The 13,493-nt window shown below is 40.5% G+C and overlaps 1 protein-coding gene across 2 annotated transcripts in view; it reads right to left on the bottom strand.

Annotated features, from left to right (window-relative positions):
- Window positions 1-13,493, bottom strand: part of LOC126191186 (armadillo repeat-containing protein 5-like) — a 215,914-nt gene that overhangs the window by 7,253 nt on the left and 195,168 nt on the right. The gene's annotated exons all lie outside the window — the stretch shown is intronic.

The following is a 13,493-nucleotide window of genomic DNA, read 5'->3' as shown; positions in this document are numbered from 1 at the left end:
TTCTCCAGTACATTTTGTGGTGCATACTTGTATGTGGGGACGTGTTGTTTTATAAGTTTATGTTGTAAGGCAAGCTGTTGATGTATTATTTTTGCTACATTGTCATGTCTTCTGGGATATTCTGTATTTGCTAGTATTGTACACCCACTTGTGATGTGATCTACTGTTTCTATTTATTGTTTGCAAAGTCTGCATTTATCTGTTGTGGTATTGGGATCTTTAATAATATGCATACTGTAATATCTGGTGTTTATTGTTTGATCCTGCATTGCAATCATGAATCCTTCCGTCTCACTGTATATATTGCATTTTCTTAGCCATGTGTTGAATGCGTCTTGATCGGTGTGTGGCTGTGTTAGATGATACAGGTGCTTGCCATGTAGTGTTTTCTTTTTCCAATTTACTTTCTTTGTATCTGTTGATGTTGACTTTTCATCTGAGATAACTTGCTGTGTCCTCCCTAACAAAAAATCCTCAATCCAGTCACCAACTTTGCTTGGTATCCCATACGGTTGTACTTTTGACAATAAGTGCAGATGTGATACTGAGTCAAATGCTTTTTGGAAAACAATAAATAGTGCGCCTACCTGACAGCCTTGAGTATGCCACATAAGAAAAGGGTGATTTCAGTTTCACACAATCAGTTTTTGGAATCCATATTAGCTGGCATGGAGGAGGACATTGTGTTTATTATGTTTGAGCCCAGAATGTGTTTCAAGAATCTACAACAAATGGATGTCAAGGATATTAAATAGTAGTTTTATGGATCACTTCTACCACTCTTCCTGTAACTGGGTGTGACCTGTGCAGTCTTCTACTGGACATGGCTTTTTGTTCATGGGATTTACAATAGATTATAGTTAAAAGAGGGTCTAACTCAGCAACGAATTCAGTATAGAATACAGGTGCAAATTCAGTATAGAATACAGGTGGGATTCCATTGGGACCTGGAGATTTGTTCAATTTTAACAATTTCACCTGTTTTTCAACACCACCGACACTACTTGCTTCACTCATCTTTTCAGTGGTACGGGGATTAATATGGGGCAATTCTTCTGGGTTTTCCTTGCAAAGGAACATTTGAAAACAGAATGTCAAATCAAATACCTTTCAGTATTTCTGCTTTTACTTTGCTAACCTCAATTTCAGTTCCTGTCTCACCCACAAGTGACAGGACACTAACTTTTGTGCCACTAAAAGCCTTTACAAATGACCAGAACTTCTTGACAAAATTCTGAAGTCATTGAAAGCTTCACGCATTGCTCTCTTGAGAGCCAAATCCCTTAAGTTCTGCACATCTCTGTTTACAGCTTAATGCTTTGTTTTACACCTACTACACAATAGTCTGTTTCTTTAGAAGTCTCTTTACAGTGGCTGTATAACACAGAGTTACTGGGTACATACCTATCCAGTGCATGGTCAACTATTCTTTTAAACTTGAGCCACAGCACCCCTAAACGTTCCTGACCTGTGCTAAAAGTTTGAAGTTTCTGACTGAAATGTGACATAACTACTTTTTAATCTAGTTGACTAAACTTACATATCTTTCTGCTTATTTTAGTTGTTCTTTGTACTTCGGTAATCATGCTGCCATAAATTTGTCATAGTCAATGATACCCGTTTCGATGTTGACATCCTCAAAGAGGCCAGGTCTATTTGTTGCCAATAGGTCTAATTTATTCCCAACATGAGTGGGTGAGTCTCATGGCTAATTGAAGGATCCTACTACAATTTTATGCCCACCCCTGATACTGAGTCTTGCCCAAACAATCTCACATGCAGCTTTAATTTCCATCTTGATAGACTGTCTTGTCTATTGTGACAAATACCCCACCATTATTTCCCATTAGCCTGTCCTTTTGATATGCACTTAAATTTTTCCCAAAAATCTAACTGTCCATCAATTCCAGGTTTTAACCAGTTTTTTGTACCTAGTATTCTGTGAGCTTCACTGCTTTTTGGAAGTGCTTCAAATTTTGGCACTTTGTTGTAAATACTACTAGGATTTTAATACTCTTGCTTGTGTCGTGCAGGTCATTACTTTGGAACTTACATTAATATTTTTTGGTCTCCTACAGCTGTTGTCATCCGGACTGGACGGAGAATAGCCTAATCTAAAAAACACGTGTGCTCCCCAGACATAGTCAGCTAACTGAGTAGCAGTCTCTGATGTATAGTGTACACCTAACCCATTTAGAGGGACCTTACAGTTTGCCATGCTGATCACAGCAATAACAGCAAAGACACAGAGGTACTGTGCCATTTTTTTTTTTTTTTAATGTAAAAAGAAAAAATATGAAAAACTTTTGAAATGTACAGCCTTCATGATGGACCAATTAGAGAAAGAGTTTCAGTTTGGATAGACGGTGTAACTGCGATAACGACAAACTTCTGATTATTGCAACATTTGATTACTAGGATTACTGTGAAAAGTGTAAATAAATATTTTGTTGGTGCAGTATTACAATTAAATTGCACTGTCTGAAAACGCTTGTTTCATAAACCGGTACCCGGTCTTACTGGAAGCTTGAGGAATGTTTAATGAGAAGAAATATTTTGTATAATTTAAAAAAGTGAAGCATGTAATAAACAATAAAATCTCTCGCTGATACTATAGCAAACACAGATTAACAATATTCTAAGGCTGTTATCTTATGTTGACAAAATGAAAATACTATCTGGATACTAAACGTAAAATATTCCCGAAAAGAACTAGTGGAGAAAGTGCTATAATACTGATATACAACATTTCTATAACCACATATACAGAAGAATTCTTATGTTCTTTGTGTGCCAGCACAAGTCATATAAATGAAAGAGTACTATGGCAATAGGTGGAAGGAGGAAAAGTGTCAGCAAAATTTGGAGCTAGGGGTTTACAGGAAGGAACAATATGTCACAAGGAGAGGTCCCACTTGCACAACTCAGAAAAGCTGGTGCTGCTGGGAAAAATTCACATGGCACTGACTGTGAAGCAATCGTTAAAGCGAAGTACATCATGTTGGGCAGCTTGTTCAGCAACTGGGTTCTCCTGCTGTCTCTCAGCAACAATATGGCAGTGGCCATTCATGCCAACAGCTATTTACTAGTAATGCAACACAGAATGAGCCGCAATGATTGGAGTGGAGTTGGCAGATTACATAGCTGCTTTCCCAGGTGGCCTTGCCTTTGATGGGGAAGGAGATGCCTGAGACAGAACTGAAACAGAAAGCTCTGAGACATTTAGTCATGGAATGTATATCGTAAAGAGAGATAAGGTGCCATAGGAGGGGGAGTATTCATTGTAGGTGAAAAAGAATTGTCTCTACTGAGATCAAATTTGAGTGTGACAGAGATGTCATCTGGTCACTTATAACAGGTGAAATCAAGTAATTGCTGCATGTATTTACCAGCAACCCAATTCTGCTCTGGCAGTTTTAGAGTCATTCAATGTAAGTCTATGGTCAGTAGGATGGAAACATCCACACCATGCAACATTAGTTGGAGCCAATTTTAACATACCAAGTGAATATTGGGATATCTGTGGATTCATTGCAGGGGGAGCAGACAGAAGGTCTTGCAAAGTACTTTTGAACAAGTTTTCTGAAAACTTGTATTGACCACCTAGTTCAACAGACTACATGCAATGGAAATATTTTAGAGCAATGGAAGTATTTTAAGACATTGTAACTACAAACAGGCCTGACCTTATTGACAGTGTCAGTATAGAGACAGGGATTAGCGACCGTGATATCATCACAGTGACTAGGTCACTAAAGTTAATAAATCAATCAATCAATCATGAAGGCTATGAGAGTATTTCTGCCAGAAAGAGCAGATAAGAAGTTGCAAGCATCCCACTTCCACAAAGAATAAACATTATTTATTCCAGTACGATGGATGTAGAGGAATTATGGATGAAGGTTGCGTGGATTGTAAATCGTGCTTGGAAAATTATGGTCTGAGTAAGTGGATTAAGGACAGAAAATACCCATCTTGGTTTAACAACTAAATTCAAAAATTTCTGAAGACACAAAGGCAGTTACACTTTGGTTCAAAAGATAACATGCAATTTACGACAGGTAAAAGTTAGTAGAGATTCATGCGTCTGTAGAAAGATCAATCGGCAAAACACTGTCATACCTTAGCAAAAGATCTTGTTGAGAACCCGAGAAAATTCTGATCCTGCATAAAATTGTTAAGCAGGTCTAAGGTTTCTACGCAGTCACTCAGCTGGTCTTGCGTGGCAGCAGAAGACAGTACAAGGAAAGCCAAAGTTTTAAATTTCACGTTTAAGAAATTGTATATACAGGAGAATTGTACAAACATACTGTTTTTTGCCATCACACAGACTCCCGTTTGGAGGACATAGCAACAGGCATCCATGGCATACAGAAACAAGAGAAAGAGTTGAAGACAAAATAGGTCACCAGGTCTGGATAGAATCCCAATTCGGTTCTACAAAGAGTGCTCTATGGCACTGATCCCTTACTTCACTTGAATTTATCATGAATCTCTTGCCTTCTGTACAGTCCCAAGCAACTGGAAAAAAAGTGCAGGTGACTCATGTATTTAAGAAGGGTAAAAGAACAGAACTGCAAAATCAAGATTGGTTTGCTGCAGAATTCTTGAATATATTTTCAGTTCGAATGTAATAAGTTTCCTTGATACAGAAACGCTTCTATCCACAAATCAGCATGGTTTTAGAAAGCATCACTCATGTGAGCTTACCCTTTGTTCACATGATATGCTATAGATAAAAGGCAAAGGCAGATTCACTATTCCTAGATTTCTGAAAAGCATCTGACACAGTGCCCCACTGCAGACTGTTAATGCAGGTAGAGGCATATGGAATAGGTTTTCAGATAAGTGAGTGGCTCAAAGACTTCTTAAGTAACAGAATGCTGTATTTCACTCTCAACAGACAAGAATATCATGAGGAATGCTCCTGGAAGTGTGACATGACAACTGTTATTTCTTACACACATAAATGATCTGGCAGACAGGGTGGGCAGCAATCTGTGGCTGTTTGCTGATGATACTGTGGTATACAAGAAAGTGTTGTTATTGAGTGACCTTCACCAGATCAGACTGAAGGAAGAAATCAAATACTGATGTGGGCTGTCAGATTTCTTTCCGACAGGCTTGAACTACAAACAAATACTATGAAAATGCTTCGGGAACTCAAATAGGAATCCCTGGAGGGAAGGCAACGTTCTTTTCAAGGAACACTGTTGAGAAAATTTAGGGAATTGTCATTTTAAACTGACTGCAGAACAATTCTTCTGCCAAATACATTTCACGTGAAGAAGATGAAGCTAAGAGAAATTAGGGCTCATACAGAGGCATATAGGCAGTCATTTTTCCCTTGCTCTATTTACTAGTGTATAGGAAAGGTTGTGACTGTCAGTGGTACAGGGTACCCTCCACCGCACACCATACTGTGGCTTGTGAGGTACATATGTACATGCAGATCTAGAGTAGTGGTAGTGGAAGGATTTATGGTCTTGGTTACTGCAGGCATATGAACCACGAAGCAAGGAACTGAGCAGGAGCAGACAAGCTTGGGTGGGTGGCAAAATACCATTATGGGAGGGATGAAGAGGGTCGTGAGAATGATATTCCTAATTCCAGGGCACAATGAGAGGTAGATGAAACCCTGATGGAGAATATGATTCAGTTGCCCCAGCTTAAGTGATACTGAGTATGAGGGGATGGATATGTCATAGGTAGTAGGTGACTGGAGGGATGAGGCACGGGAAATTTGTTTCTGTACATGGTGGGGACGGTATTTCAGTCTATAAAGGTCTCAGTGAGGCCCTTGTTGTATTTGAAGAGGGACTGCTTGTCACTACAGATGTAATGATTATTGATGGCTAGACAGTATAGAAGGGACTTCTTGGTATGGAATGGGTGGCAGCTATCAAAGTGGAAGTATTGCTGGTGGTTGGTAGGTTTGATATGGATGGAAATACTGAAGCAGCATCCTTGAAGTGGAGGTTAACATCAAAGAAGGTGGCTTATTGGCTTGAGAAGCACAAGATGCAGCCAATAGGGGAGAAAGTGTCGAGGTACTGGAGAATTGTGGATAGTCCATCCTCACCCTCTGTCCATATCACAAAAATGTCATCGATGAATCTGAATCAAGTGAGAGATTTGGGATTCTGATTGGTTAAGAAGGATTCCTCCAGACAACTCACAACTAGGTTAGCACAGGATAGTGCCTTGCCACTGTTCACTGCTGTACCATGGATTTATTTAAGGATGATACTTTCAATGGATAAGTAACTGTAAGCAAGGATACAGTTGGTCATGGTGATCAGGAAGGAGATTGAAGATATGGAGTCAGTCGGGGGTATGAAAAGGTAGTGTTCAACAGTGGCAAGGCCATGGACATTGGGGATATTCATGTCAAGGGAGATGTAAATAACTGTGACAAGCAAGGCAGCAGGTGTAAAGTAACAGGAACTGTAGGAAGTCAGTGGAAGAAATACATAGTGTCTTTTATATAGAAGGGTAGGATTCGGGTAATAGGCTGAAGGTGGTGGTCCCCAAGGACGGTGATTCTACATGTAGTGGTACAGTAACCAGACATGGTGTGACATTCTGGGTGGTTGGGTTTATGCATTTCAGGAAGCACACAGAAAGTGGAAGTGCAGGAAGTGGTAGGGATGAGGAGATAGACAGACTCGGAGGAGGGGTTCAGGGACTGACCTAAGGATTTCAGTAGGGATTGGAGATCTTCTAGATTTCTGGAATAGAGTCACTGCTGTATCTCTTATAGATGGATGTATCTGGCAGCTGGCGGAGTCCTTCCATCACGAAATCTCTGCGGTTCATACCCAGAGGGTGGAGCCTTTGTTGGGAGGTATGATTATAACATCGGGATCAGTTTCAAGGAGGTGGATTACAGTTATTTCTGTAGATGTGAGTTTAATTTCCATGTTAAGGCAGTTGGGTATGATGGCGAGACAAAGTTTGAGGTTAGGAAATTCTGAGAAGTTAACAGTGGATGATCAGTGGGCAGTGGGGATGAATTATGGTTATATGGAAGTGTCAACTGAGTCAGGATGGATTCAGTATTGAGTTTGGATTGAGTCTGATTGGTAGGATTAGTGGCAAAAAAGAGTTTCCATCTTGATTCTTCCATCAAATCCAGCTTTTCTGAAGTACGTTTGTTGGAACTTTCCTTGTATCACAACCTTCATGCCCATAATCTCCTGGCCTCAACCTTCACTACTCTCTGTTCTTCACCTACCTATCATCTTCCCTGCTACCATTCCACTGTTGCACCTTCTATCCTATCACACCAACACACCTACATAGTCCTTTCCCATCTCTAATTTTCTCCTCCCAGCACAGCCTCCCAATATTGCAATTAGCAGCCCCACTCTGACCCCGTTACATCTCAGCATGCTCCCAAAGGCAGCCTAGCATCTTCCTCCACCTCCACTCTTCTATCACCACCGCTCCCTGCTCCATGTATCTTCCCACCCACATTACCCACACCAGCTTGATTGCTGCTCTCCTGAGACGATGCAATCACATTTGGGCTTTCCTGGATACAATAGTGCAATAGTGGTTGTGTGTGTGTGTGTGTGTGTGTGTGTGTGTGTGTGTGTGTTAGCATTCTTTCTCAATGTGCATGTGTGCAACTCTGTACCACAGGTTCTTTATTGCAGCCCGTATCTAACAATTTGCTCCCCCCTCCCTCCCCCCAATCTTCCCTGTATTCAAGCATAAGCATACGTCATACTGATCTCACCTAATCCAATCAGACCTGCTCCATATCCACCATCCATCCACCTGCACCCCACACTATTATCACCTTTTTATTTCTTTTATTTATTTATTTTTTATTTTTCGCTTTGATCTCACCTTGTTTTCATGTCTTTGTTTCTCACTATTAGCCTTAATTACTCAGGTTTCATCTTTTTTCAATATACTATACCCACAGGGAGAATCTCTGCCCTTGTGGATCAAAACCCTCAACCTATTACCCATGATCTACCCTCCCATATAAAAGACACCAACCATTTCCTCCACCAATTCTCCACAGTTCCTGTTCTTTTACATTCGGCATCCTGCTCGTAACTGTTGATATCACCTCCCTTGACACTATCATCCACGATGTCCATGGCCTTGTTGCTATTGAACATCATTTTCTTGATTGCCTGACTGACTCCAAACATACAACCTTCTTCCTGGTTACAATGACCAGCTATATTCTCACCCACAATTACTTTTCCTTTGAAGACTTCTGCAAAAAAATTTCTGGTACAGCAATGAGCATCTGCATGGCACCACCCTATGCCAACCTATTCACGGGCCATCTAGAGGAATCCTTCCTAACCACTTAGAATCTCAAACCCTCAACTGATTCAGATCATTGATGACTTCTTCGTGATCCAGACCAAAGGTGAGGTCACTCTACACACATTCCTACAAACTCTCAACACATTCACCCCCATTTTCTTGACCTGGTTGTTCTCAACATGCCACCTTCCTCAATCCTGACCTCCACTCAAGGATAGTTATATCACTATCTACATGAACATCAAACCTACCAACCACCACCAATACCTCCGCTTCAACAACTGCCACTAATTTCACAACAAAAAGTCCCATCTATTCTGCTTAGCCACACAAGGTTGTCACATGTGTAATGATCAGAGTCATCCTCTAAATATGCCAGGACCTCATTGCAGCCTTCATACACTGAAATTACCCTCCAAACCTTGTCCAGAAACAGTTCTCCCTTGCTTTGTCTCCCCAGTCACCTTCCATCCACCCACATAGCGACTATCTGATCACAAAGGAGCACTCCTTTTGTGACAGTGTTCCAACCAGGACTGGAGTAGCTGAATCACATTCTCTACCAGGGTTTTGACTATCTCTCACCATACCCTGAAATTAGAAATTTCCTCCCCAACCCTCCAACAGTGGTAGTCCGACACTCATCCAACTTACAAAATATCGTTGTCTGTCCCTGCTCCACCCTTGTTCCTAACCCCTTCCTCATGGCTCACACCCTTGCAACAGTCCTACATGTAAGACCTGTCCCATACATTCTTCAGCTACTATCTGCTTCAGTGATATCACAAGTGCCACCTAATACATAACAGGCAGGGCCATCTAGGAAAGTAGCCATGTGATCTATCAATTTACCTGCAGCTACTGAGGTTCATTCTACGTAGGCATGATAAACTGTCTTTCTGCACGAGACAGCTGGACCATCCTGCTGCTAAGCATGCTTCCGAACACAATGTGCTTCAATTTAATGTCTGCTTCACTGCCTGTGCCATCTGGACTCTTCTCATCAACACCATAATTTGTGAATAGTACAGGTGAGAATTCATCCTGCAATATATTCTTTGTTCCTGTCATCCTCCTGGCCTCAATCTTTGCTAGTTCCTGTACTCTACTTGCCTATCCCCTTCCCTGCTTCTGCTCCACACTCCAGTACCACACATACCTCCCATCCCATAAGCACACCAACATAGTCCTCTCCCTGTCTCCACAATGTCCAAGCTCAAACACACAGGCAGTTCTAGCTATTTCCCACTCCTCTAACCTACTTTACCTCTCTCTTCATGTCCCACACCTCTTCATTACCACCACAGCCCACCCCAGTTGGACTGCTGTTCACCTCAGATACATTCACAGATGGGGCTTAGTGCACAGAGATTACCATGGCCACATGTGTCTGAGCTGTGTTTGTGAGAACATGTGTGAACTTCCTACTTCTGATGAAGGACTTAGACCAAAAGCTGAATACTTCTAGCATTCGTCTTCATTGCACCTCTATGTGGTAAACAGCAGTCTACCTTTCCAAATTGTTGTCGAGAGATTTTTCAGTCACTAGAAATCTGAAAGTATGCTTCATATTATAACATTTGTATTGATGAAAAACTGAGTTGCAAAGTTTTCGGAAAAAAGGAGACAATGGATGTCAGTCGAAGCCAATATCAAGCACAATCAATTCATTCAAAATCTCTGGAAATGATTTCCAGTTGATGCCTGGGACTAATTAGTGATGGCACAAGAGTTTTATGGTGAAATGTTTTGACATTGTAATTCCAACAGCCCTTGGGCATATTCAGTCCAAACAACAGCAATATCCCTTGAGTTAAAAATAGTTTCCAAACACTGAAAACTGTAAAGATTGTGGAGCAGAATTATGAAAATGTAACAACCATAGACTCATAAGCTGATATGGACACAAAGTATTAGGAAATGTAACATGAAGCATTACAATGTAATGTTTAATAAAGGTAGATATTATAAGAGATGCAAATAACAGGTACTTTAGTCATCAATAAAATATTCTCCTTTACTATTTACAACAGTCTGCCAATGCTGGTATAATTTTCTCATTCTGCGAATGAAGAAATCACATGGTTTTCAGGCGATTAACTTGTCAAGCCATGTTTGGAGCAGATTTTCATCAGGAAAGGAAGTTCCTTGAACAGTTTTCAATAGAGAGAGGAAAGATGAAAATCTGAGGGTGCAAGACCAGATGAATAAGATGGTGCAGAATGAGTTCCCAAACCAACTTCTGTATAGTGTTTGTTGTCAGTCTAGGAGAATGTGGTCAGACATCATCTTGGAGTAGTTATCACTTCACGCAGTCTTCTCGATCATTGTTCTTGGATTGTGTCTGCAAGATGTTTCAGTTGTTGACACAGCAGTGATGGTCATACCTCAAGGAAGCAATTCACAGTACGCCACAGTTTTGCTGTTCCACCAGTTGTATAACGTTATCTTTTGTGGATGTGTTCAGGCCTTTGTACAGGGAGTTGTTGCTCTCTTTGGGCTCAGCTTTTCCTTTCTTTTCTTTATGTTAACATAAAGACACCATTTCAAATCACCATTAATGATACTGGATAGGAATGGTCAATGTTGTTTACAAGCCAACTGATGACGATAAGCAGAGATGCACATATGACCGGCCACTGGTTTTTGGCTTAAGAGCAAGTGTTACCCATGTACATGATTTTTTTTAAACTTCCCCATTACATGCAAATGTCGCACAATGGTGGAATAATCACAGCTCATCACATTGACACTTCTCAAGAACTCAGACATGGACCATTGTGGTTAATGGTTTTAAATGATCTCCATCAAACAAAGAATGTCAAAACGACCCTCCTCAATGCAAGAAAACCATACGCAACACTCAAATGTTGGTGACAGAAAGCCCTAACCCATCCCTGCCAAACAACACACAAAATAAATTAATTAATTACATTTTCAGCTATCAGTTCACATAATCTATCTTTCCCTCTCTTTTTAAGGTTTAGATTGTGTCGTGCGTTTCACCATGACCCACTAGCACTAACTAGCACAGCTCTGATGAAAGACCGACCCAAAACCAACAACAAACAGGATAATTCTTGGTTAATTCACCTTGTCACTCTGTTCATCCAACTTTGATTATGTGGCTGCAGAATCTCGACAAAGCTCATAAGTGTGTAAGAGCCAGCTACACCAATTTTATCCAGATAACTCTTGATATTCTATATTCATAGCCAGACACTTGCTGCTTTCCCAACTTTCATTGCCAGATCCATTTTATTCAAATCTCTAACTAGTATCTCCGTTCTCATTGACTTGTTAAGAAGAAGAACCTCAATGTCCTCTATTGTCTAACTAAAATAAGTACTAGGGATTATAACGCTTGTGACCTCGTACCTCTGTTTAGCTTTTTCCTGCAGCTGTTCTCGTACACCTCTCCCATGACTGCTACCTAGCAGCAAAATCTTTCTATTTCTATCCTATTCAGGTGCCACACAATTTCTTAGATTCTTATTAATGATGTGCTGCACCCTACTTTATTCTGAAGGTGAATGAAGCCCCTCCCCTTCATTAGTTAACAGACTATATCTATTACTGAACTCAACGGCAACAGAGAAAAGCCAGCGGCTGAATAGTATACCAGGAGGAATAGCTTTTTCTAAGTAATTACATCATCAGTTTGCATATAATAGTGCTAGTTATAATTTATTGTTAGTATACTTACCAAAGTAGCCAGCAGTGGTTGCTTCTGCCTGTTATGTATAATTTGATTCATTCCACACTCCTGAAAGCACTCTTTCATAATGGTCTTTACACTATCTGCTGAGAGTATCCAGACACCTATTAGTGAACATTAATACCATGTGTGTCCACCCTTCACCTTTACGATAGCTTGCACTCTGCTGGTGACACTTTTGAGAGGTGTCTGAAAATCTGTGGAGGAATGGCAGCCCATTCTGCCTCACAAACTGAAACCACAGAAGATAGTAATGTTGGACGCCAGGGTCTGGAATGAAGTTGATGTTCTAGCTCATCCCAAAGGTGTTTCATTGAGTTCACGAGGGACTCTTTGCAGGCCAGTCCACACTGTCCACAAACCATTGCCTCACAGATGCTGCCTTATGACAGGTTACACAACCAATCCCCATCTCCAAACTGTTCCTCTACTGTTCACAGGACATAATACAGTAAAATGTGTACATGTAATTCTATATTTCTTAAGCACAATAAGGGGACACACCCTAACCTTGAGAAGCAACAACAATCCATAATACCACACTCTCTGTACTTCACTGTTGAAAGTACACATGATGACAGGCAATGTTCTCCAGGACTTTGTCAAACCCTAACTCTTCCATTGGGGTGTGTATCGCCTCGTTACATATCTGGTCTGTTTTGAAACTAAAATTTATTTGAACTGGCCATGAAAAGTTCCTATATTTCATATAAAATCATGAATTCCCATTTTAAGATGGAGAAAATTAAATAATAAGAGCTAATGGAATAGAGTATTATATGCGAAGTAGCAAGGGGCTTTATTCAGAGAGTTTCTAAGGAATGTCCCTTTTGTTTCACAACTACTATGTAAACTCAGTGCACGTTTTGTTTATGTCTTTAGCATCTGGCAGTTAGCAACTGGGAGTCTTTGTGTTGAAGGTTTTAGTGTCTGAGCTTCTAGCGTTTGAGTCCTGAGTATTCGCGTAGTCTTTGGGTTCGAGATTTTAGTGTCTGAACTTTTAGTGTTTGAGTCCTGAGTATTTGTATCTCTTAAGCTCTTGTGCCACTGCATGAAATAGTTAATTTTGTTGGAAGCTGGGCTAATTAAAAGTAAATTTCTGTTCCCTGCATACAATCACTGTGCTAGTTGCTGGTAACACCTTGGAACACACAAGTCATTCTTTCCACTAATTTCAAGCAGTTTTTTTTTAAATCACCATCCTCAATGCTCAATGGCCCTGTCTGTCATATATGAGGTCTTCCAGGTCTTGATTTAGCTGTATTTGTTCTTTCATATTTACACTTCACAATTACATCAGCAATAGCCACCTTAGTGAGCTTTAGAACAGTTGAAATTACCCTAATGGATCTGTTAGTCAGATGACATCCAGTTAGTAGTCCACGTTCAAAGACAATGAGCTCTCCTGACTGACCCATTTTGCTGTTACTGCTTCTCTTTTGACAACACAATACTCCATGCCTGTTTGTCACTGGTGAGC

Source organism: Schistocerca cancellata, chromosome 1, assembly GCF_023864275.1.
Source record: "Schistocerca cancellata isolate TAMUIC-IGC-003103 chromosome 1, iqSchCanc2.1, whole genome shotgun sequence".
Classification (NCBI taxonomy): Eukaryota; Metazoa; Arthropoda; class Insecta; order Orthoptera; family Acrididae; genus Schistocerca; species Schistocerca cancellata.
The sequence above is the reverse complement of the archived record's forward strand: the minus strand, read 5'-3'. Positions and strand labels throughout refer to the sequence as shown.